This window comes from Microcaecilia unicolor, chromosome 2 (assembly GCF_901765095.1).
Source record: "Microcaecilia unicolor chromosome 2, aMicUni1.1, whole genome shotgun sequence".
Taxonomy (NCBI): Eukaryota; Metazoa; Chordata; class Amphibia; order Gymnophiona; family Siphonopidae; genus Microcaecilia; species Microcaecilia unicolor.
This window is the reverse complement of record NC_044032.1, coordinates 330,095,270-330,120,515: the sequence shown is the minus strand read 5'-3', so window position 1 is coordinate 330,120,515 and position 25,246 is coordinate 330,095,270. Positions and strand designations below refer to the sequence as shown.

The following is a 25,246-nucleotide window of genomic DNA, read 5'->3' as shown; positions in this document are numbered from 1 at the left end:
TGGCTGGGCCTGGGCATGTCCAGGCCCGCCCGTGGCTACGCCCCTGTCTGGGATGTCAACCCGTTTAGTATCATCCACAGAGACAAATCTTACCAAACAGCCCTTCCACAATATCATTCACAAAGACGTTAGAGCTGGTTCAATGCTCGATCCCTGCAGTACATCACTCATAACATCCTTTCCATGGAGCAAGTCTCCTCTGCCTCCTCCCATTTAACCCATTTTTAACCCAGTCACTTTAGGTCCCATATCAAGGGCACTCAGTTTATTAATCAGTCGCCTGTGCTGAACCATGTCAAAGGCATTGCTAAAAACCAAGTACACCACATCCAGTGCCCCTCTCACATCCAATTATTTGGTCACCCAAAGAAATCAATCAGATTTTTCTGACACTAACTGCCTCTAGTAAAGTCATGCTTGCTCGGGTCCTGCAGGCCATTCAATTCAAGAAACCTCAAAATCCTCCGCTTTAGAAGCGTTGACATTAGTTTACTCACCAACAAGGTTAGACTGACCAACCTCCTCTTTACTTCTACACTTCTGCAGAAGGACAACATCCGCCCTTCTCCAGTCCACTGGGACCACTCAAGACTCTAAGGAAGCACTGAAGAGGTCTGAAAGCAGAGCTGCCAGAATATCACGGAGTTCCTCGAGTACCCTTGGAAATATCCAAATTGAGCCCCATCACCTTATCAACTTTTAGTTTAGCTAGCTCCTCACGAACACAGTCTTCTAAGAATCGGTCCTGGTCTACCATACATCCATCCCCATTTTTTTCTGCGGTCCTACCCCTGGCCTTTCATCCGTGAACACAGAACAGAAATAATTAAGTAGTTCAGCATTATCCTTATCTTCTTTGTATTTATTTAGTTCAAATTAGTTATCCTTATCTTCTACATATTGCTCTCCCTCAGCTTTTACCATCACAATACTATTATGGCACGTGCTCCAGTCACTTTTATATCTGAAAAATGCCGCCCCCAATGTTACAGTGTCGGCTATCTTTTCTTTCATTTTTCTCTTTCCGACAGCTTTTCCTGCCTCTCTTAGCTTTTCCAGGTATTTTTGCCTGTCTTCCTCTTTCCGAGTCTTCTTGTAACGTATGAAGGCTAATCCTTTTTCCTTTACTTCTTCAGCTACTATGTTCGAGAACCAGAGCGGTCTTCTTTTCCTTTTAGTTTTATATAATTTTCTAACATAAAGGTATGTCGCCATGGATCCTTTCAGTTTAGCCCACTGCTTTCTACTTCCTTCAGCTGTTCCCATCCAACTAACTCTTCCTTGAGAAATTCCCCCATCTCAGCAAGGTTAGTTCTTTTGAAAACTACGACCTTCAATCTCAAATAAGCCCTCTCCTCCTTTGTCTTAATATTGAACCACACTATTCGATGATCACTAAATACCAAATGATCCCCCACCATAACATCAGAAACATTGTCTCTGTAAGAACCAGGTCTAGAATAGCTCCATCCCACGCTGGTTCCATTACACACTGCTGAAACAATTCTTCCTGTAGAGAATCCAAGATCCCTTTGCTTCTAGACAATACTGCTGCAGGGATGCCCTGATCGACGTCCGGCATATTAAAATCACCTAACAGTAGTACTTCCTCTTTCCTTGCTATCTTGTGGATCTCTTTAATTAAGTCTCTGTCCAATTCTTCTGACTGTGAAGGTGACCTGTATATTACACCAATGTAAATATATTTCCTTTTCCTCTTACCAGTTTTGCCCACAGTACTTCTTCCTTACCTCATATGTCCTAGTTCTGTTAATTTAGGATATGTTCTGTTAATTTGTGATTTGACACAGACATTCAAATATTTGAAAGGTATTAATCCGCAATCGAACCTTTTCTGGAGATGGGAAGGCGGTAGAACTAGAGGAGAGGTTGAAGGGGGGCAGACTCAGGACTAATGTCAGGAAGTATTTTCTCACGGAGAGGGTGGTGGATATGTGGAATACCCTCCCATGGGAGGTGGTGGAGATGAAAATGGTAATGGAATTCAAACATGCGTGTGATAAATACAAAGGAATCCTGTTTAGAAGGAATGGTTCCATGGAATCTTAGCAGAGACTGGGTGGCGACGCCGGTAACTGGAAACAAAACGAGAGCTGGGCAGACTTCTACGGTCTGTGCCCTGATCGTGACTGAATAGATAAGTGATAGACTGGAGTGCAAATTTAAGGGGCTTCGATGTTAGCTTCAGAACTTAGTACAAGAACAGTACTGGGCAGACTTCTATGGTCTGTGCCCTGAGAAAGGCAAGGACAAATCAAACTCTAGTATACATATAAAGTATCACATACCATGTAAAATGAGTTTATCTTGTTGGGCAGACTGGATGGACCATACAGGTCTTTATCTGCCGTCATTTACTATGTTACTGTATTTTACTATGTAATTTAATATTATTCTTAACATATAATGCCACTCCTCCACCCTTTTCTCCTACCCTGTCCTTCTTGAATAGAGTATAACTATATCCTATTCATGGTTCTCCATGAATCACGTCTCTGTGACCGCCACTAAATCCAAGTCAGATTCTATCATTGCAGCCCCTAGATCTAGACATTGTTTTCCCATACTATGGGAATTTGCGTACAAGGCTCTCTGTTAATCCAGTCGTGAGCCCTTGAGCCTAGGCTAGGAAAGGATCTAGGCCAAGGCCTAGGGTGGACCAAACAGGCACTACGCAAACCCACAGCCACAAAGCCCCGCACACTCAGTACACTCAACCAGCACCAGCAGAAAAGGGAGATAGACCACTCAGGCGGGTCGAACGGGAACCCAATCATTCAGAGTCCAAGCGTACGGGTCTCACAGCCGATCTGGAACCGAGTCACACACTAGGGAAGGGAAAAAGAACAAGGGGCCCCAGGAGGGACTGGAGCACATGCAACGCACACAGCGTTAGCTAGACACAAGGGAAGGGCAACAGACAAGAAGCTGGCAGGTACAGGCTACGACCAGGGGAAGAGAAAGCCAAGGACAGAATGGGACACAGACTCTATAGGAGCGAAGCTCCACAGGAACACTCTAGGCTGTACCCTACAGCACACAAATACACTAGGCTGTGCCACACAACACCCAAGGGAAAAGGGAAGCCACCTGTCGCATTCGTGAGTCCTTGTGTCCAGGAAGAGCACAGAGGCGAAGATTCGAACCTGCGCTCTGTTGGGCAGCCGAGCAAACCCGAGGCTTCACCTGTGATGACCGCCGTTCCCCGAGGGTTGAGCACCCAGGTGCAGGCAGCCGAAAGGACTTCTGGATGCAGGTGGGGGTTGGACGGCCGCTGGCAGCAGGCAGAGAGGAATCTGGATACAAGCAGAAGTCAGAGAAAGGCAGAGGGTAATCCGATGTTCAGGCAAAGGTCAGGTCAGGTCAGGCAGCAAGCAGAGAGAGTAATCTGATGTTCAGGCAAAGGTCAGGTCAGGCAGCAAGCAGAGCGAGTAATCCGATGTTCAGGCAAAGGTCAGGTCAGGCGGCAAGCAGGTCATGGCGGTTATCTATTTTCACATACTCCTCGCCCTGCTGGCCGTGGGGGCGGTGCTGGACTACTTCTCTCTCCCTCCTCCAGATTTCAACCCCTTCTTCCACCTCAATCTCACTGTTTTTCCTCCTTTGAAGTCCACTCTATCCGCCTTTTCTCTCCTCTGCCTCTTCGAATAGCGGTCATTTATCGTCCCCCTGATAAGTCCCTTTCATCCTTTCTCAGTGACTTTGATGCCTGGCTTGCCTTCTTCCATGATCCTTCCTCCCCCTCTCTCATCCTTGGTGACTTTAATATTCCTGCTAATGATCCTTCCAACTCTTATATTTCCAAGTTACTCGCTTTAACGTCGTCCTTTAATCTCCAACTATGCTCCACCTCCCCCACTCATCAAAATGGTCACTGTCTTGATCTCATCTTCTCCTCCAACTGTTCACCCTCTAGTTTCCTTGCCTCCGATCTTCCCCTCTCTGATCACCATCTTATAACTTTCACACTTAAATCTCCTCCCTCCCAGTCCCGTCCTATCCTATCTAATTTATCTAGGAATCTTCACAACATTGACCCTTCATCTCTATCCTCCCATGTTTCAAACCTCCTCTCTACTGTGGCACCATCCACGTCTGTCAACGAGGCTGTTTCTTCTTACAACAATACTCTATCCTCTGCCTTAGACACTCTTGCACCTTTGATGACCCGCCCTGTAAGGCGTACAAAACCACAACCTTGGCTGACTTCTAATATCCGCTACCTACGTTCCTGTACCCGCTCTGCCGAACGCCTCTGGCGGAAATCTCGGGCCCTTGCTGATTTCTTACACTTTGAGTTCATGCTGACCTCCTTCCAATCTGCTCTTTTACGTGCCAAACAGGATTATTATATCCAACTGACCAACTCTCTTGGCTCTAATCCTCGACTTCTGTTCACCACATTGAACTCTCTCCTCAAGGTGCCCCCTCCCCCAACTCCCCCTTCATTATCTCCTCAGACCCTTGCTGAATTCTTTCACAACAAGGTTCAAAAGATAAACCTTGCTTTCTCTACCTCACTAGCTCTCCCTCCACTAGTCCGTTCCCCTCTCTCTCCTTCCCCTCATTCCCTTTCCTCCTTTCCTGAAGTTACTATTGAGGAAACTACACTTCTCCTTTCTTCCTCAAAATGTACCACCTGTTCCTCTGATCCCATTCCCACCCACCTTCTTAATGCCATCTCTCCTACTCTTATTCCTTTTATCTGTCACATTCTCAACCTCTCACTTTCCACTGCGACTGTCCCTGCTGCCTTTAAACATGCTGTGGTCACACCTCTCCTTAAGAAGCCTTCACTTGACCCTACTTGTCCCTCTAATTACCGACCCATCTCCCTCCTTCCTTTTCTCTCCAAATTACTTGAGCGTGCTGTTCACCGCCGCTGCCTTGATTTTCTCTCCTCACATGCTATTCTTGACCCATTACAATCTGGTTTTCGCCCTCTCCACTCAACCGAAACTGCGCTTACTAAAGTCTCCAATGACCTATTACTGGCTAAATCCAGAGGTCAATATTCCATCCTCATTCTTCTTGATCTTTCCGCTGCTTTTGACACTGTCGATCACAGCATACTTCTCGATACCCTGTCCTCACTTGGATTCCAGGGCTCTGTCCTTTCCTGGTTCTCTTCCTACCTCTCCCTCCGCACCTTTAGTGTTCACTCTGGTGGATCCTCTTCTACTTCTATCCCTCTGCCTGTCGGCGTACCTCAGGGTTCTGTTCTTGGTCCCCTCCTCTTTTCTATCTACACTTCTTCCCTTGGTTCATTAATCTCATCCCATGGCTTTTCCTACCACCTCTATGCTGATGACTCCCAAATCTACCTTTCTACCCCTGATATCTCACCTTGCATCCAAACCAAAGTTTCAGCGTGCTTGTCTGACATTGCTATCTGGATGTCTCAACGCCACCTGAAATTAAATATGACCAAAACCGAGCTTCTCATTTTCCCCCCCAAACCCACCTCCCCGCTCCCCCCGTTTTCTATTTCTGTTGATGGCTCTCTCATTCTCCCTGTCTCCTCAGCTCGAAACCTTGGGGTCATCTTTGACTCTTCTCTCTCCTTCTCTGCTCATATCCAGCAGACTGCCAAGACCTGTCGTTTCTTTCTTTACAACATCCGTAAAATCCGCCCCTTTCTTTCCGAGCACTCTACCAAAACCCTCATCCACACCCTTGTCACCTCTCGTTTAGACTACTGCAATCTGCTTCTTGCTGGCCTCCCACTTAGTCACCTCTCCCCTCTCCAGTCAGTTCAAAACTCTGCTGCCCGTCTCATCTTCCGCCAGGGTCGCTTTACTCATACTACCCCTCTCCTCAAGACCCTTCACTGGCTCCCTATCCGTTTTCGCATCCTGTTCAAACTTCTTCTACTAACCTATAAATGTACTCACTCTGCTGCTCCCCAGTATCTCTCCACACTCGTCCTTCCCTACACCCCTTCCCGTGCACTCCGCTCCATGGATAAATCCTTCTTATCTGTTCCCTTCTCCACTACTGCCAACTCCAGACTTCGCGCCTTCTGTCTCGCTGCACCCTACGCCTGGAATAAACTTCCTGAGCCCCTACGTCTTGCCCCATCCTTGGCCACCTTTAAATCTAGACTGAAAACCCACCTCTTTAACATTGCTTTTGACTCGTAACCACTTGTAACCACTCGCCTCCACCTACCCTCCTCTCTTCCTTCCCGTTCACATTAATTGATTTGATTTGCTTACTTTATTTATTTTTTGTCTATTAGATTGTAAGCTCTTTGAGCAGGGACTGTCTTTCTTCTATGTTTGTACAGCGCTGCGTATGCCTTGTAGCGCTATAGAAATGCTAAATAGTAGTAGTAGTAGTAGCGAGTAATCCGATGTTCAGGCAAAGGTCAGGTCAGGCGGCAAGCAGAGCGAGTAATCCGATGTTCAGGCAAAGGTCAGGTCAGGCGGCAAGCAGAGCGAGTAATCCGATGTTCAGGCAAAGGTCAGGTCAGGCGGCAAGCAGAGCGAGTAATCCGATGTTCAGGCAAAGGTCAGGTCAGGCGGCAAGCAGAGCGAGTAATCCGATGTTCAGGCAAAGGTCAGGTCAGGCGGCAAGCAGAGCGAGTAATCCGATGTTCAGGCAAAGGTCAGGTCAGGCGGCAAGCAGAGCGAGTAATCCGATGTTCAGGCAAAGGTCAGGTCAGGCGGCAAGCAGAGCGAGTAATCCGATGTTCAGGCAAAGGTCAGGTCAGGCGGCAAGCAGAGCGAGTAATCCGATGTTCAGGCAAAGGTCAGGTCAGGCGGCAAGCAGAGCGAGTAATCTGATGTTCAGGCAAAGGTCAGGTCAGGCGGCAAGCAGAGAGAGTAATCCGATGTTCAGGCAAAGGTCAGGTCAGGCGGCAAGCAGAGCGAGTAATCCGATGTTCAGGCAAAGGTCAGGTCAGGCGGCAAGCAGAGCGAGTAATCCGGTGTTCAGGCAAAGGTCAGGCAGCAAGCAGAGAGAGTAATCCGATGTTCAGGGAAAGGTCAGGCAGCAAGCAGAGAGAGTAATCCGATGTTCAGGGAAAGGTCAGGCAGCAAGCAGAGAGAGTAATCCGATGTTCAGGAAAAGGTCAGGTCAGGCAGCAAGCAGAGAAAGTAATCTGATGTTCAGGCAAAGGTCAGCAACAAAGGTTTCAAAGAAACACACCGGGGTGTAAAGCAAAACCTACCAAGGTAAAAGCATAAGCAAAGTGGTGGAGTAAAGCTGCTCCTCAAATAGCCCCACCCCATCAGAGACAAAAATCAGCTGGCACATGGAGTCTCCCATTGGCCCATCAGTAGGAGAGAAGGGGGAGCCTGGAGACAAGGATCAGCTGGCACACGAAGTCTCCCATTGGCCCGTCGGTAGTGGAGAAGGAGGAGTCTGGTCGCCGGTCTCCAATCCAGTGGAACGGGAGGTGGAGCAAAAGAGTCTGGCATTCCTCGAGGGGTCAAGCACGCCTCCGACCATCCACCTGGCCAAGCCCGCCCGAGCGGAGCCCCCCAACGCCGCAGACCCCCCTCCAGGGTACAGCAGACCGAACCGAAGGGCCGGATCGTCGGGCCAGCAGCGACGGCTGGCGCTCTGCAGCGAGGGAGCGCTCTTCACCAGGGTGAGGAGCGTGACACCACCTATAGGAATACACAATGCTGTGCTAAACAGCACACAAGGATTAAGGGAAACCACTATAGGAATACACAGGACTGTGCTACTCAGCACTCAAGGGTCAAGGGAAACCACTATAGGAATACACAGGACTGTGCTACTCAGCACTCAAGGGTCAAGGGAAATCACTATAGGAATACACAGGACTGTGCTACTCGGCACTCAAGGGTCAAGGGAAACCACACACAAGGCTGTGCCACTCAGCACTCAAGGGTCAAGGGAAACCACACACAAGGCTGTGCCACAGAGTCAAATAACAGACACTAGAGACAAAGGGAAAAGCAAGCAAACAGGGAAAGCTGCCTTTACATACACCCGACAGATAAGGAGCAATGCTTACAGGACTCAGGAAACAACCACAGCAAACAAAGAGTTAAAGCAGGCTAAAGGGAAGGGTTACTAACAACACTCATGTCAGGAAGAAGCAGAGCTTACACTGTAATCAAAGGTTTAAAGCTAACAAAGGAAAAACACAAACGATGTTCCTACCAGAACTCATCAGCACACAGAGACAGAGCACCCACAGGTGCAGGGAAGCAAGCTAATCAGGGAAAGCAGCTTAGCTAGGGAAACAAACAAGCACACACTGGGAACAACCAGCACACAGAGAAACTGCGAGCAATGAGCGGAGTAAATAACTCCCAAGAAAGCACAGTGTGCTACTAGCACAGACAGAGAGAGGGTAACAGGCTTCAGCAGATCGGGATCAAACGCTAAAGCATGAAGTGATGCAGATGTTGATTATTGCTCAATGGTTCACTCTGGATGCCAGCCTTAGGGTAGCTAAGTCCATATCTCATCTTTATCCCATTTCCCCTAAAGAGCTAGAAAATCTTTAAGTTACCTTAAGTGGATTCCTTGGTGGTGGCAGTCACCAAGAAGACCACTTTGCCTGTGTTAGGTGGCATAGCATTGAAGGACGTGCAGAACAGGAACCTGGAGTTTTCCTTGAAACTTTCCTTTGAAAGTTCTCTGCAGGTCGCTATTTGTGGTTCGTATGTGGCACGAGCGTGTTTAAGCTTGGTACAGCAAGCGACGGATTTGGCAGGTAAGCACCTAGTTGCGGAGCTTCTGCATATGGAAACAGGTGTGGCCTATTTGGCAGATTAATTGTATGACCTGGTTTGTTGGCGGTCACAGCCCACTGTTTACACCACTGGGCAGCAGATGCGGCATACAAGCAGAAGTCAGAGAGAGGCAGCAGGCAGAGGGTAATCCGATGTTCAGGCAAAGGTCAGATCAGGTGGCAAGCAGAGAGAGTAATCCGATGTTCAGGCAAAGGTCAGATCAGGCGGCAAGCAGAGAGAGTAATCCGATGTTCAGGCAAAGGTCAGATCAGGCGGCAAGCAGAGCAAGTAATCTGATGTCCCCAAGCAATAGTTTACCTTTGGTTAAACTTCTTTTCAAAGGTAAACTATTGCTTGGGGAGGATCTGGAAAAATTGGTCAAAGAACTGGGGGATTCCAAGTCTTGGCATCTTCCTGGTTCTTAAATTTGCCAGCCCACTTCCATTAAAAAGATAATAAATGGTCCGGGCCAGCCTTATTTGGTCAGTGGTCCAGATATTAGTAGAAGCTGACAAGCGGGCTCCTACCCAAACTTCCAGACCCTTCTCAGTGGCTCGACCCTCCCAAAAATGAGGTGTCGGCTCACTCCCCATTTCTAACTGGAAGACACTTATACCGGTTCTATGAGGAGTGGGCCGGGATTACTATAGACCAATGGGTCCAAGAAATTATTCAAGAAGGTTATAAATTAGAATTCACCTCTCCAACTGCAGATTTGTTTCTTGGAATCCCTGTACGGAGCCTCCCACAAGCAGATGGCAGTACGCTTCACTGCGCACTCATTGCTGTAGTTAGAAGCAGTGATTCCAGTGCCTCCTCAAGAGTGTGGCTAAGGCCATCACTCCATTTATTTTGTGGTGCCCAAGAAAGGGGGATCCTTCTGTCCGGTTCTCGACCTAAAAAAGGTCAACAAAATTCCTAAAGATCAGGCATTTCTATATGGAAACCTTGTATTCCGTCTTAGCAACGGTGCAGCCAGCGGAGTTCCTAATGGCACTGGACCTGGAGGCGGCTTATTTGCATATACCAATTTGGTTCCACATCAGAGATTTCTTTATTTTGCAGTTTTGGGAAATCATTTTCAATTCCAGGCCACAACATTCAGCCTTACCACAGTACCTCATACCTTTTCAAAGGTCATGGTGGTGGTGGCAGTTTTTTTAGGAGAGAGGAGATTCAGGGGCTAATCGGAGTCTCTTCACCTTAGAGAAGTCATTAGGCCATGGCCTAAGTGATCTTTATTGCAATCATTCGGATGTGTGATCAATCTTTCCAAGAGTCAGTTAGTCCCCACAAAGTCTGTGGAGTACCTGGGGGTTTGCTTCAAAACAGCTCAGGGCAAGGTGTTTCTTTCAGACCAGAGACCATCACACTTCAGAACTGGATCCAGCTTTTGCATCAAGCTCCTCTTCCTTGTGTCTGGGTCTATGGTGGCAACCTTGGAAGTAGCACTATGGAAAGCGAACAAGTGAAGAAAAAAAACCTCTCAGATGGTATCCTTAAAAGAGCTCTTTATTCACAAACAGTAAGCAAAAAGCGACCCAACACAGGTCGTGTTTCAGACCTACCGGCCTGCATCAGGGGTCTACAAACAAATACACAAATAAAACAATCAACACAAAACATAAAAATATATAAAAGTTCATAATCCATAATAAAAAGGTAAAAGGGTATATTATCAAAATTACAATAAGTGATTACAACCATGTAAATACTTAGGAATATATAACTGAGAAGACCATACCTAGGAATATTGTGAAGTAGTATGTTTTCCTAGAGTGGTTGGACTGCAGTCAAACTCCTATGTGGTACGTATATCTATGTGGACATAAAAATGACATATATATATATATATATATATATATATATACACACACACACACACACATATATACATACATATATACACATATATATACATACATATATACAGTGCACTCCATTTAAGTGCACATCAGATAAGCAGTCCCGTTTTTGGTGCCATCAATTTCTATGGGGACAAACTTCAGTTTAGCGCACCACTGATAAGTGCAAGATTCGCTTACATGCATGGTTTAAGACCGCTCCTCCGCAGGAAAGGCTCCACATAAGCACACGATTAGCACATGACAAAGGGGCAGTAAATTTGAAATCTCGTTGGTTAACTGCCACAGGCAGAATAAGCAAAAGAATGTTGTTCGAGTGTACACTGGAATCGTCGTCATCGCGCAACTATAAGACTAACATTGGCTGAACAAACAGAAGTTCTTAAAAAATTAGAAAACGAACAAAGTCAAGCTAAAGAATATGGTGTCAATCCCAGTCAAATTTCATGCATCTTGAAGCAGAAAGACAAGCTTCTGGAAGACTCAACACAATACAATCCACACTGGAAATGTAAATGGGCAGGAAAAGCTGAGGATGTAGAAGATGCACTTCTTCGGTGGTTTTCTCAAGTCAGGAGCAGAGAGATTCCTGTCAGTGGTCCACTGCTTATGGAGAAAGCTAATCAGCTAGCTGAAAGTCTTGGACTAACTGAATTCAAAGCCACTGTTGGATGGTTGGAAAGATGGAAGGAGAGAACAACACAAATTCAAGAAAAAGCATGGTGAAAAACAAGACGCTGATGACTTTGGTGCTGAAAATTGGGTTGTTTCAGTTCTTCCTACCATCTTGAACGAGTTTGCACCTCGTGACATTTTCAATGCTGACAAAAACAGTTCTCTACTGGCGAGCGATTCTTGATGGAACACTTGCATTCAAAAAAAGCCAAAACTACAGGAAGTAAAACGTCGAAGGACTGACTGATGATCCTCTTTTGCTGCAATATGGATGGGAGTGAAGTTGGAACCACTCGTCATTGGAAAGAACAAACAGCCCCGTTGCTTCAAGAATTTTAAGCAACTTCTTGTGTCATACAAGGCTAATGCAAATTCATGGATGACTAGGAAATTGGAAGCAGTGGCTAACAAAGTTAGACACTAGAATGCGGGCACAAAAGCGGCAGATTTTGTGGCTTTGTGATAATTGTGCTGCACACAGTGATGATGTCAGGCTGTCTAACGTCAAGGTGGTCTTCCTGCCACCAAACACTACCTCTCTGATCCAACCTATGGATCAGGGCATAATAGCCTATTTCAAACAACATTATCTGGCTCTTGTGCTACGTCGTCTGATGAGCATTATGGATGACCAGAACATAGTAACATAGTAGTATCTTTATTCAGGGCTTGTAGTGCTAGGTGATACACATTCAGTCAGCGTTTGGTTTCACTTTCACTTTCTCTGCTTGTTTAATTAATCCCTCCTAACTCTTCAAGTGTTACATGGATACTTTGTTATCAGGTGTTTGTTTTTAAACCCATTATGTTCTCATTCCTGGCTTGCAGTGCTAGGTGATACACATTCAGTCAGCGGTTGGTTTTATTTTCACTTTCTCTGCTGGTTCAATTAATCCCTTGTAACTCTTCAAGTATTACATGGATACTTTGTTATCAGATGTTTGTTTTTAAACCCATCATGTTCTCATTCGTGGCTTGCAGTGCTACGTGATCAGTGAGTTGACAACACATATACAAGTAGGACTCTTCGTTTTGCATTCATTACTTGGGTAAGCATGAGGTTTTGTTTTTAGTATATTGTCATTGCATGATACTAATATATAAAAGTGCACATGCATTTAATATTAATTACCCTATTTCATTTTTTCTAACAACCATTTATACATCATATTTTAGCTGGCATATAAGTCCAAAATTATATATATACCTGGAATACACATAATATTTATATTTTCATATTTTTTGATTTATATTAGCAGAAGCCAAAAACTTTTTAAATCTTTTGAATATATGTATGCTGTTTTAATGGTTATTAAGCATATTTGAGCATATTGACCAATGATCAGAAAATTAGTGTCGAGGACCTGTCAACAATACAAAAAGGTGATCAGAAGTCCTGAAGTCATTTGACATCTGTAGATACTGCAACAACGCCCTGCGGACATCCAGAAGATGTAACTGCCCAAAGGAGCCCGGGAAATCTTCCCTAGAAAAAGGAAGGAAGAAAAATGGGCTGGTTCAGGAGAAACGCTGAAACCACCTTAGGCAGGAAGGAAAGCACTGTATGTACCATTACTCCGGACTCAGAGAATTGCAGAAAAGAGTCCCGACAGGACAGCGCCCGAAGCTCAGACACGCGTCTAGCCGATGTCATGGCCAACAAAAAGACTGTCTTGAGAGACACATCCTTCTCCGAAGCTCGCTTAAACGGCTCGAAAGGCGAACACTGGAGAGCCTTCAACACCAGCCCCAGGTTCCAGGCTGGACAAGGCGACCGCACGGGAGGACGGAGCCTAAGCACCCCTCTGAGAAATCGGGCAATGTCCAGATGAGCAGCAAGGGACAAGCCAGAGACTTTCCCTCGATAGCATGCCAATGCTGCCACTTGAACCCGCAGGGAATTGTAAGCCAGGCCTTTTTGTAAGCCATCCAGCAAAAAGACCACCACCGGCGAGACAGAAGCCCGTGTGGGAGTGATTGCCTTTGAAACACACCACGCCTCAAACTTGCACCAGATCCGAGCATAAGCTGCAGAGGTGGACCACTTGTGGGCTTGCAAGAGAGTGGATATGAGCTTGTTAGAATAGCCCTTATTTCTCAATTGCGCCCTCTCAATAGCCAGGCCGTAAGACCAAATCGGCAGGGATCCTCCATAGACACCGGACCCTGAACCAACAGGTTCGGCACCAGAGGCAAATGAAATGGAGCCTCCACCATCATCCGACGGAGATCCGCATACCACGGACACCTTGGCCAATCCAGAGCGAAATGAATCACAAATCTCCGGTGTAGTCGAATCCGAAGTAGGACTCGCCCTATCAAGGGCCAAGGAAGGAACACATACAGGATGCACGAGGGCCAGGGTTGAGCCAGAGCACCCTGCCAAGTGAGGATCTCTCCTTCTGCTGAAAAAGCAAGGCAGTTTGGCGTTTGCACTTGATGCCATTAGATCCATTCCGGGTGTCCCCCATTTGGCACAAATCTGAAGAAAAACTTCTGCCAGTTTCCATTCCGCCGGGTCGATTTGATGCCTGCTGAGAAAATCGGCTTGCATGTTGTTCTGACCAGCTATGTGAGCTGCTGACAGAAGCTGCAGGAGGAGCTCGGCCCAGTGGCAAATCTGAGCAGCCTCCGCGGCCATGGCCCTGCACTGAGTGCCGCCCTGACGATTTATGTATGCCACCGCTGTCGTGCTGACAGGACCCGGACAGCAAGCTCCTTCAGAGTCTTTTGAAAGGCCATAAGATCCTGGAATATTGCTCTCATTTCCAAGCGATTGATGGACCACCTCGCTTCCACGGTTGTTCACTGACCCTGAGCATAGCTTCCCTGGCAATGCGTTCCCCAGCCCAAAAGGCTGGCATCTGTTATCACCAGGCACCAAGAAGGAAGCGCACGCGGCATTCCTTGGCGCAGCATCCTGTCGGAGAGCCACCACTCCATACTGAGCCAGGCCACAGGGAGCCACGTTAATCTGCGTTGATATTCCTGGGACATCGGAGACCATTGTTGAAGCAGGGCAATCTGCAAAGGCCTCATATGTGCTCTCGCCCAAGGAACAACCTCCAAGGTGGCCGCCATCGACTCCAACAGCTGGACAAAGTCCCAAGCTCGCGGGCGAGGCATCCGCAGGAGCAGACAGACCCGATTCTGAAGCTTGCACTGCCTTTGGTCAGGAAGAAAGACAAACACTGAGGCCGTGTCGAACCGGACCCCCAAATACTCGAGAGACTGAGAGGGGGGTCAGGTAACTTTTGGGTATATTGACCACCCAGCCTAGCACCTGCAGGACTGCAACCACTCTAGCTGTGGCAAAACGACTCTCGGTTGCCGAATCCCCTCTGATGAGCCAGTCGTCGAGATAAGGGTGAACTTTGATACCCTCTCGCCTGAGACAGGCAGCTATGACCACCATTAACTTGGAAAAGGTACTGGGAGCTGTGGCTAGGCCGAAAGGCAAGGCCCGAAACTGGAAATGTTTTCCCAACACCGCAAAGCAGAGGAACTGCTGGTGTGGAGGCCAGATAGGAATGTGCAAATATGCTTCTTTTAGGTCCAGAGACGTGAGAAACTCTCCTGGCTGAACCGCCGCAATGACAGAGCACAGGGTTTTCATGCGAAAATGTCATACTCTGAGGGCCTCGTTGACTTTTCCTAAGTCGAAGATCGGTCTGAAAGACCCACCTTTTTGAGGCACGACAAAATAAATGGAATAGCAGCTGCATTTGGCAGGAGGCACCAGGACCACCGCTCCAAGGTGCAGCAAGACTTGCAAGGTCTCCTCTACCGCCGCCCGTTTTACGGCAGTGCCGCATCAGGACTCCACAAACACGTCTCTCACCGGGACACCGAATTCCAGTCGGTAACTTTCTCTGATCAGGTCCAGGACCCACTGATCCGAGGTAATCTTGGTCCACTCCTCTAGAAAGAGGGAAAGACGTCCTCCTATTGCAGGCATGGAGGAGTGGACCGGCGTCCCATCATTGTGGAGGACGTCCCTGAACTCCTGGCCTTGACCCAGCCCCTGCAGAACGTTTGTCCGAGCGAAAGGAGTTCCTCTGCTGAAAACGGGCACGTTGAGAAAACCCAGCAGAGCGCCCCGGGCGATACCTGCGAGCTTCACGGAAGCGAGGTCTGGAAGAGGAGGGAAACTCAGAACCTTTGGAAGAAGGCCTCGGCCTATCCTCAGGTAACCGCTGGGGTTTAGAGTCCCCCAGGTCTAACAATCTTCTCCAATTCCTCTCCAAATAACAGGAGACCCCAAAAGGGTAGCCTCACCAGCCTTTGCTTAGAAGCCATGTCAGTCGCCCAATGCCGCAGCCAAAGAAGACGGCAGACAGAAACCACCACAGACATCTGTTTAGCCAAAGCTCTGACCAGATCATAAAGGGCATCAGCCAAAAATTACAGGGCCAACTCCATCTGCGGGGCAACCTCAGAAAGGGTATCCACACCATCGGCGGGCTGCTCCACCGCCTGCTGTAACCAGGAAAGGCATGCCCAGGCTGAATAGGAATTGCAAATAGACGCCCTTAAGGCAAGGCCCGCAATTTCAAAGGACTGCTTCAGTGCGGACTCCAGCCGCCGGTCCTGCATGTCTTTCAAAGTGACCCTTCCCTCTACTGGGAAAGTGGTCTTTTTTGTCACCGCCGTGACCAATGCATCCACTTTAGGCATCCCCAAAGGGGCCAAGTGCTCCTCACTCAGAGGGTAAAGCTGACCCATAGCCCTGGCCACTTTCAATGGCCCATCAGGGTCAGACCATTGAGCAGAAATAAGCTCTTGGATGGAGTCATGCACCGGAAAGGCCCGAATAGGCTTCTTAGTACTTGCCATTCTAAGATTAACAGAGGAGGCCTCGCCTTCAGCAGGATCAATCGAGAGGGCCTGCAAGGCGTCAGTAATAAGAACTGGCAGCTCGTTGCGGTGGAAAATCCGGACCGCATTGGGATCATCCAAATCTAGTGGCAAACAGACACCCTCCTCTGGATCATCCATCCCTGAGGGCCTGCCAGACTCCTCAGACTCCCTACAGCCCGACCACGGGGGAGAAAAAGGATATGTGCCACTTTCAGACGGGGAATTTACCCATCTATGTTTAGCATGTTTCCAACGCTTGGGGGAGGAATAACATCTGAAGCCATCCCCGGGGCCTCAGCACCCGGAGGGAAGCCAGGAGGCAACGCAGTGTCAGACACCTGCGGCAGAGCTCTTTTCAGCATGAACGCCTTATGCATTAAAAGCACAAACTCAGGAGAGAAAAACTCACCCTGGCCCTTCACCTCTGAATTAGGAGAAACAGATGTTGGAGCTCCTCTGGCAGCCTCTAAACGAGGCATCCCCCTGCACTCAGACTTCTCCGCAACTGCGAGGGTCGAAACATGCGGCGCTTCCAAAATGGCGCCCGCTGCCAGCTCCATCGAGCGGGAAGAAACATCGCTTGCCATGATCATACTAGCGTGAGCGTCTAAGGAGCACGTTTTACATAGCCCCACTGCTGATCTGCGTTTACCACAATGGGCACAGCGCTTAACTCCTTCAGCACCCTTCGCCCGACTGGACGGAAATATGGCAACAAAATGGTGGCTTCGCACCAAAACTTACCCCGTTCAGAACGGCGTCCGCCGGACCTCCCCGGAGGAGCTGGGCACCACTCTCACCTCAGAAGACCGAGTCAACGAGCTCCGGTCAAGCTGCACAGAACCAGAATCTCTGGAAAATGCCTCAGAACAGCCAAGCAGTAAAAGCGCACTCTTTTTTTTTTTTTTTTACACTGTGAGGAAAGTTGGAAGCAGGCAGCAACAGAGGGACTCCAGGAAGCGGGGGGAATGGGTAAGGCTGGGAAAGGGTGCCCTTAAAGTGGGCACCTCCAGCCACAACACCTCTGCTCAACTGGCAAAGCACAGGAGCCACCCCAGGCAGTCTGAAATCCAGGAGCTGATCAAGCTACGTCCACACCTGCTGGGAGATAGAGAAATACTGAAGGCTAGCCATCCAAGAGGCACTATGGTTTTTCAGTGTTCTCTATCTCCACCTGCTGGTAGGCGGATACAACCCATCAGTTAATGGATTCATCTGCTGCTGATGACAAGGAAGCTGTCAATATGCTACAAGCATAGTTCCTGATAAGCACCCAAGGCATGACTTTCAACATGGCCTAAGTGCCTCTTATTTGTACTCATGGCCCCCTAACTCTCCCAAATCAGCCTACACCTAGACTCACCTCATTGTTTATTACCACTAATACTGCAATCCCACCTTTACTGTTGTCTACATGGTGCAGCATGACTCTCAGTAAATTTGAGCTACAGGTAAACATGGTGAGAACAACAAGCAGTTTTTCACAATACCCCGGATTTTATATATGGCACACAAAATTGGGTGCCGATCCAAGATGCATGCCCAACTAAATACTCCAGATGGGTAGGCATTTGTCCTCAGAGATTAACCAACTTTGATAAGAATTTTGCTTTTTTCTTTACAATGAGTTTGGAGATGGATTCCTTTTTCCTTAGAATCTCAGGCCAAGGCTGTATTGAAAAAATATTCTCCAGATTAAAGATGGTGAAACAATGAGGCATATTTTCAAAGCACTTAGCCTCCCAAAGTTCCATAGAAACCTATGGAACTTAGCCTCCCAAAGTGCTTTGAAAATATGCCTCAATGTCACCCCTTCTTTAAGGAGATATTCACAGACAGTATCTAGGCAGTTGTTTTATGTCATTTGGATTACTGTAATCCAATTTATGCGATTCAACACAAACTCTCTTGTCTTCAGGTAGTACTGTACGTAGCTGCACGAGATCTAGGAGGGAAAAAAAAAATTCTACTACCCACGTCACTACATCAGTTTCTAATTAAACTGCAAAGATAAAGGAAGACAAGCTGGCAAAAACTGCTTCTACTCTTATTAGATTAACATAATACACCAGCTTACAAAAAGGCATCATACACAACAATTTTGAAGACTTTAATTTCCATGTATTTTGTGTTTAAATTTTAAGGCTTACATTTTTAAAAAAATAAAAAGAGATTGGCTCCTTGTACCCAAGAGAAAAATTGTTAAACTACAATCCTTCCCTCCTAGACCTTTGTGCAGCTTAGCCTTCCCAAGCCTTTTATACCAGATGGCAACAGACACGGGCACCAACATTTCAAAATGGATGCCAAAAAATACAAATTAATCCTCCCTGGACACAATAAAGGAGCCTGCTCAATACCGAGGGTGCTCAGCACCCACACAGCTGATTCCTATGACTGAAACTGGTTGACTGGTAGCAAATAATGGTAACCACTTGATGAAAGTGTTATTATTATTATTATTATATTTGTGCCCCGCGCTTTCCCACTCATGGCAGGCTCAATGCGGCTTACATGGGGCAATGGAAGGTTAAGTGACTTGCCCAGAGTCACAAGGAGCTGCCTGTGCCTGAGGTGGGAATTGAACTCAGTTCCTCAGTTCCCCAGGACCAAAGTCCACCACTCTAACCACTAGGCCACTATGGTGTGCTTCCTGAGGCCATTTCTGTTCTGTGTTTTCTCAAGATATATTGCAGTGGGATTAGTACGAAGGCACCAAATAGTCTGCTGTAATCAAGTTGGAACAAAGTTGAGAAAGGATTACAGCAAGGAAGGGAAATAGTATAGAAGGAATTATGAATTTAGCTCATATCTCTTTTGAGTTGTAGGTCAATGTGATTTACATTCAGGTACAGTAGGTATGTGTCCCTAGATGGCTTAGAACCTAAATCTGTACCTGATGCAACTGAGAATTAAGGGGCCCTTTTACAAAGGCACTTAAGTGCCTACGTGCATCAAACTGGCACTACTGCTTGGCTGCCACATGCCATGGGCGGCAATTCCATTTTTGGTGCGTACCCAAAACACCCAGTAGAAAATATTTTCTATTTTCTACCATGGGGACCTTACCTGGCGGTAATCGGCAACTGATGTGTGCTGCACACTTACCGCCTGGTTGGCGCATGAGACCTTACTGCTAAGTTAATGGGTGGTGTTAAGGTCTAAGGCCAAAAATGGACACACGCTGGTTTTCATTTTAGTGCACATCCATAAAATCCCCCTTTTTCCAGGCACACTCAGGAAATGGACCAGCACGTGTCCCTACACCACCATAGGCCACTTTTGGACACGACTTAGTAAAAGGGACCCTAAGTGACTCACCCAAAATCACAAGTTGCTGCAGTGGGATTCAAACCTGGCTTCCTCTGTTCTCAGCCTGCTGCTCTACCTATTAGGCTATTAGGCTAGTCCTCCACTCAAACGTAAAACATGTTAAAAAAAAAAAAAAAGAGCAGCAAACAAGAAACCTCAGCACCTAAAAATTCTTTGCTGGTGTTAAAATGTTGTTAACAAAATATTTTGTCCTGTTACAGATGACATTAAAATCTACAAGAGGACAAAAAACAAAAACAAACAAATATGGAGGAGTGACCTAAGAAAGTAGAAGACATGGCTTTTTTAGAGAGTAGTTTTAATGTCATTTTTGTGCTTATAAGACTGTTTCACATGCAAAAATAGGTACTCATAAAATTGTCCAGGTATATATATACAGGCAGAGCTGTCTGTTTTACTCAATTAACAGAGATATTTCTTAGGACAGAGTTGTAATTTGGGTGTAAACACAGACACCCTGAGAATCAGAACATATTTTTTCTTTCCCCACACTGTTCCAGTGCTAATTTTAGAGCGCTGTTCAGAACAGCGCAGGGAAACTAATCAGTTCCATATTCTCCAGTCCCAATGGGTGAGATGGCCATTGAAGACCTTTTGGATGATAAAAAGTTAATCAAATGGGCTGGATCAAATAAAAGATCATGAACAGATTGATATTTAATAACACTTTTCCAGAGAAGTTTAAGAAAAAATAAATGCTCTCAGTTTTATCACTCCAGGTTTAAAAAGAAGAAATTGTTTCCTTCTTCTCCCAGTCTTTCTTAAGATATCCAGATAAACAATCTCAGTGTCAAGAAAGATTTACACCAAAGTTTAAAAAATATTTATCAGATATCAATGCAAAGGTAATTAACATACTACAAGAAACAAGTATGGAATCAGAACACTCCAAGATATCCAAAACATCAAGCATATCCACTTCAACAGGTACTTAACCCTCTTTGTTGACTTTTTTCCCTAATGGCACATAAGCTAATACAATAAGTGGCAGTAAATCTGGAGAAATTTGTAGAACTTCCTCTGCGTATCTCAAATATTTCATGTGGTGATACGGCAACTTTGAAAAAAATATCAAAAATCTCAGATTGATGGAATGAGATTTTCCACCTTCTATTATTAAAGTGGATGTACTTTATTCATTTTCTTGACATCTTTTTCAACTTTTCTCAGTCCTTGGTATTAAATGATCCAGATCCATAGCAGTTTTATCCATTTTAGCCTCCACACATAAAAGCCAGCTCTGTGTGTGCTGCAGCACCCCCAATATTGCACAAACTCAATAGTGGGGTAATCTCTGTTGTGTTTAGCACCCCTAATTATTTTGAAAAGTTGGCTCCTATGCCGCCACATATTTAATTTCTTTAAGAAAATCATTCACCTGTGGAACCAAAGCTTTTCGGCTCTAGAAAAGTCTCCCATATAATGTCAAGTGATAAAAGCAGAGCATTAAGAAAAGTATTGCAGTAAAAGCAGACCTGCAGGTACATATAAGTCCATGGACAAACCTCCTTCCCTCTCAGAATCTCCAGTTATCACCTTCACAACCCCTTCCAGAGCAACTGGGGCTGTTCCAGACATATCAAAGCACTTCTGAGCTGCATCATGCAGTGACTCCCTCACAGGTTCTGCTCCATTCATAATATTTCCCAGTGTTCAGGCTCCAACAGTTTCGGTAGGAGATTGGTCAACTACGGCAGGTACAAAGCCATCAAACTGCAGCTGTGGAACAGGAAGCCTCAATTTCTAGCTTAAAAAAAAAAAAAAGACTTGCCCAAGAGAGCCAACCATAGCACCTGCTTCCAGCGGCTTCTCTAGCGGGCCTGCTCCAAAGGATAAATCCTTGACTTGCAGCGTGAAGTGTCAGTTGGATCCAACAGAGGTAATTCACTGGGCTCATAGAAAAAACCCCAAATTTTCCCTCTGTGTTTACCTATGGATTCAAACGTAAAGAAAGAGCTGCAAGCATCTAGAGTCAGCATTTTTTAAAGTATGAACAATTGCTTCCCAGGTTATTCCATCATGACAGAAATGTGCATAGTTCCCTTCCTCAAACAGACAAAACTTATGTACCTTTCTGCCCCAAATTACCCTCACAATTAACAGCTATGATTCTAGGCAAAAAAGAAGAGTAAAGCATTTAAAGTACAGTAATAAGTCTGCCCAGCACTATCCTCACCTCCCACCACCGGCTGGGCTCTGCCACCCAATCTCGGCTAAGGATCCTAAGGAGCTTAGCCGAGATTGGGTGGCAGAGCCAGCCGGTGGTGGGAGGTGAGGATAGTGCTGGGCAGACTTATACAGTCTGTGCCAGAGCCAGTGGTGGGAGGCAGGGCTGGTGGTTGGGAGGCGGGGATAGTGCTGGACAGACTTATACAGTCTGTGCCCTGAAGAGGACAGGTACAAATCAAAGTAGGGTATACACAAAAAGTAGCACATATGAGTTTGTCTTGTTGGGCAGACTGGATGGACCATGCAGGTCTTTTTCTGCCGTCATTTACTATGTTACTATGTAATAAAAGAGAGCAGTTTGAGAGGTGCACAGATCACTAATGAGAACAGACACCTTTTGGAAGGGCAAGAGCAAAGGAACAAGAATGAATACTTCAGAGCTTCACACTTTCAAGGGAGAGTACCCTCTGATGACTTGAGGGATCCTTTCTCCTTCTAGTCTCTATTCCCACCTTGACCACTTCACTATCACTCTCCTTCTCTCAGTACACCATGCCCTATCACTTCCAATCTCTCTCTCTTGCAGCTGACCCTGCCAGTCTCCCACTATGCAATACAGTAAATACACAATGCTAACGAGTGCAGTGATTTTAGAAAGATAAATATACTTTTCAAAGTTTTTCATAACTATACAGTGTTTTTACAAGCTCTAAATATAGTCAAGTTACCAATAAGCATCACCAACAATAAATAATGCAAATTTAAGTACATTATAACTATATGAGGTATCATATATTAATGTTTTTTACTTTATATTTAGAATAGAAAAAAATAGTCACAAAACTTAATTTGAAGGGAAAAAAAAGAAAGCTATTAAAACAAGAAACATGTAGGCATAATCTTCTCAAATGAATTCAAGGTAGCAAATCAGTGAAGCAATATCATCAACAGGAAAGAATACACAATATTGTCATTGTACAAGTCACCAGCAAGATCCCACTTTGACCTCTGTGTTTAATTCTTGAGACATCAAAAGGAGTCCAAATGAAGAACATATGCAGATGTGATGCTTTATTATGTTTAGAGACGCTAGGGGAAACGATCCTGCATATACTGGTATTCTTTTTGAGAGAAGCACTATTTTTAGCTGCCGGTTTGTATCCCTGATGAATGTGTAGGAGCATATTTTTGATATCATCGATAGATGAGGTTTTGAAATCAGACTCCTGATGAAGGCTTTTTAGCCAAAACACAAATTCATGTTGAGTCGTTCCCTAAACAAAATAAAGCATCACATCTTCGCAAGGTCATCATTTGGACTCCATTTTGTCTCCTTTGTTGTTGTTTTGTTGTGCTTTGACTTTGCAAAGGTTTCTTCTGTGGAGGGTTTTTTTGGTTTAATTATTGAGAGTCATGGTTACCACCCTACTATCAATGACTGCAGGTGGCTAAATGTTTGATATCAACCTAATTAGCTTTATGGTTGTGTAAATTATTACAAAACTTGGGATTAAGGCATGAGTAGGGACCTGGGTTTTGGATCGACCACAGGTCTTAGACCCTAAAAGGACAGCAAGGCCTGAAACACCTTACCAGTGGGTGATGGTGGCAAGCACTTTAATGGAATTTATGTCAGATATAGAGGGCAACGGTTGGAATAAGGTAGAGAGGATGGGTAACAAGGCAAAGGAGAAGTTTGAATTGGTTTAATTATTAAAGTTCATAAACTTATATTTACCCAAAGTGGGAGACCAAATAAAAAAAAATAAACACAGGAAAAAAAAAAAGCACCAAACTGGATTTCACCTATTATTTAAATGTTGTAAGCCACAATGAGCCTGCCACTGGTGGGAAATTATGGGATATAAGTGCTGTAAAATAAATAAATTAATTGTATTACTATCATAACATTTTTCTTCCTTTATTCGTTCTATTTCCTTATTCAAACATCAAAGAAATCTGTGAAACCAATCCTCAGGATTCAAAAGATGTTTAAAAATTATATTCTTAACGCATAAAAATGAAGCATAAAAAAGAGTAGATACTTTTCAACCAATCTGCATCTTCTTCATTAAGTTTTACAGATCTTTTTTTTTAAGTTTAGGAATGGAATAATGTAGTCACCGTATTAGTCCACTGAAATATACAAAAGTGAAGGTCTTAAAAATTGTTGGGCATAAATTAATATATTAGTTTACAAAAGATGATTAAAACGATAGGTGCAATTTGTTCGTCAGCTTATCTTCCTTCATATCCTTAAAATAAACTCATCAAGAACAAAAGTTAGATTTAAAAACACCCCTAAAAGTACACGGCTCAGTAGTTAGGCTGACTGAACCATGGCTCAAATCCAACTTCACCTACGGATGCTCCTAGTAACCTTGAGCAAGTCACGTCATCTTTGGCCCGCCTCAGGTACAAACTTGGATTATAAACCCTCTGAGAACACGGAAACACCTACTGTACCTCCATATAACTTGGCTTCAGCTAGAAATGATAAAGCGTAAACTAAGCCCCAATACATAATAATATGCATGAACAATACTGATGTCCACGAGATATTTCTCCCACCCCCACCCCCAAACTCTTTTCGGGGGGGGGGGGTCACGGTTCCCTTGACCCCTCCCCAGTTCAAGACACCGTCCTCACCCACAGTGCTACGAAAGCTTTCTGCTACTCAAGTGGATAGCCCTTACGGAGCTGGAGCTCTCTTTTCCTCTCACTAATACCTCCACTTCCCCCCCCCCCCCAAAAAAAAAAAAAATGAGGAAGAACTTGAAGGGAATGTAAAGGACCGAGAGCAAAAGTAACAAAAATCGCCTTGCACATCCCAACCAAAAAGGCAACCTCTCTTGGGAAGGATCCTCCCTGCCGCAGCGGCCCGTATGCCCCCGGTGGGGTGGAGAAGGACGGCTGTGCTGGGTGGCATTTGCGGGTGACACCTTACTACTACTCGGCCGTGGCTTCCCAACACTAGATAGGGACAGACACTGACCTGAGACAGAGCCGGCGCTTCGAGTCGGGGGTTGCGGTTGCCAAGACGGAGGACAAGCGGAGAGGGAAAAAGGCAGGCGAAGGAGATAGAGAAAACGTGCTCCTGGTCCACGGTACTAGGGTGCTCCTGCCGGGGGAGCGCGGCCACTGCCCCCGAGTTTCCCCCTCCAGTTAGAAGGGGAAAAAAAAAAAAGGAAAATTCTGACTGGAGTTTTAAACAAAGAGGCGGAAACGCACGAACGGCCTCGGAAAGCCGAACCGGGGCAAAGATAGGCGAGCATGCGCAATGCAGAAACGTCGGGGGGGCGAGGGAGGAGTTGGAATGTGACGTCATCCTTGTCCATAGTGAACGCAGCAGGTTGATTGATAGACTTAAGGTTATATGAGGTGATGCGCCGGTCCTTGTGGCTGTGGTGGGACGAAGAACCAATTGTTTAGTTTTACTTTTCCTGTGCTGAATGCAAGTTGATTTAGGGCACCAAGCTTACAAGAGGTTGAAGCAGAGGGAGGAGAGAACTTAAGAAAATGCAAAATAGAAGGTGAAGGAAAGGGAAGGCAGAGATGGGTAGTGGACGAAGATAAGAAGTTAAGAGTGGGGGTCTTCGCAAATTT

The 25,246-nt window shown here is 45.8% G+C and overlaps 1 protein-coding gene across 2 annotated transcripts in view; it reads right to left on the bottom strand.

Annotated features, from left to right (window-relative positions):
• The window catches only part of PCGF3 (polycomb group ring finger 3), a 711,906-nt gene extending 687,007 nt beyond the window's left edge, over positions 1-24,899 (bottom strand). For both annotated transcript variants that reach the window (XM_030194352.1, XM_030194350.1), the window contains exon 1: positions 24,636-24,899. The gene's annotated coding sequence lies outside the window, so the exon portion shown is untranslated. The remainder of the gene's footprint in view (positions 1-24,635) is intronic.
• Between the last annotated feature and the right edge of the window lie 347 nt (positions 24,900-25,246).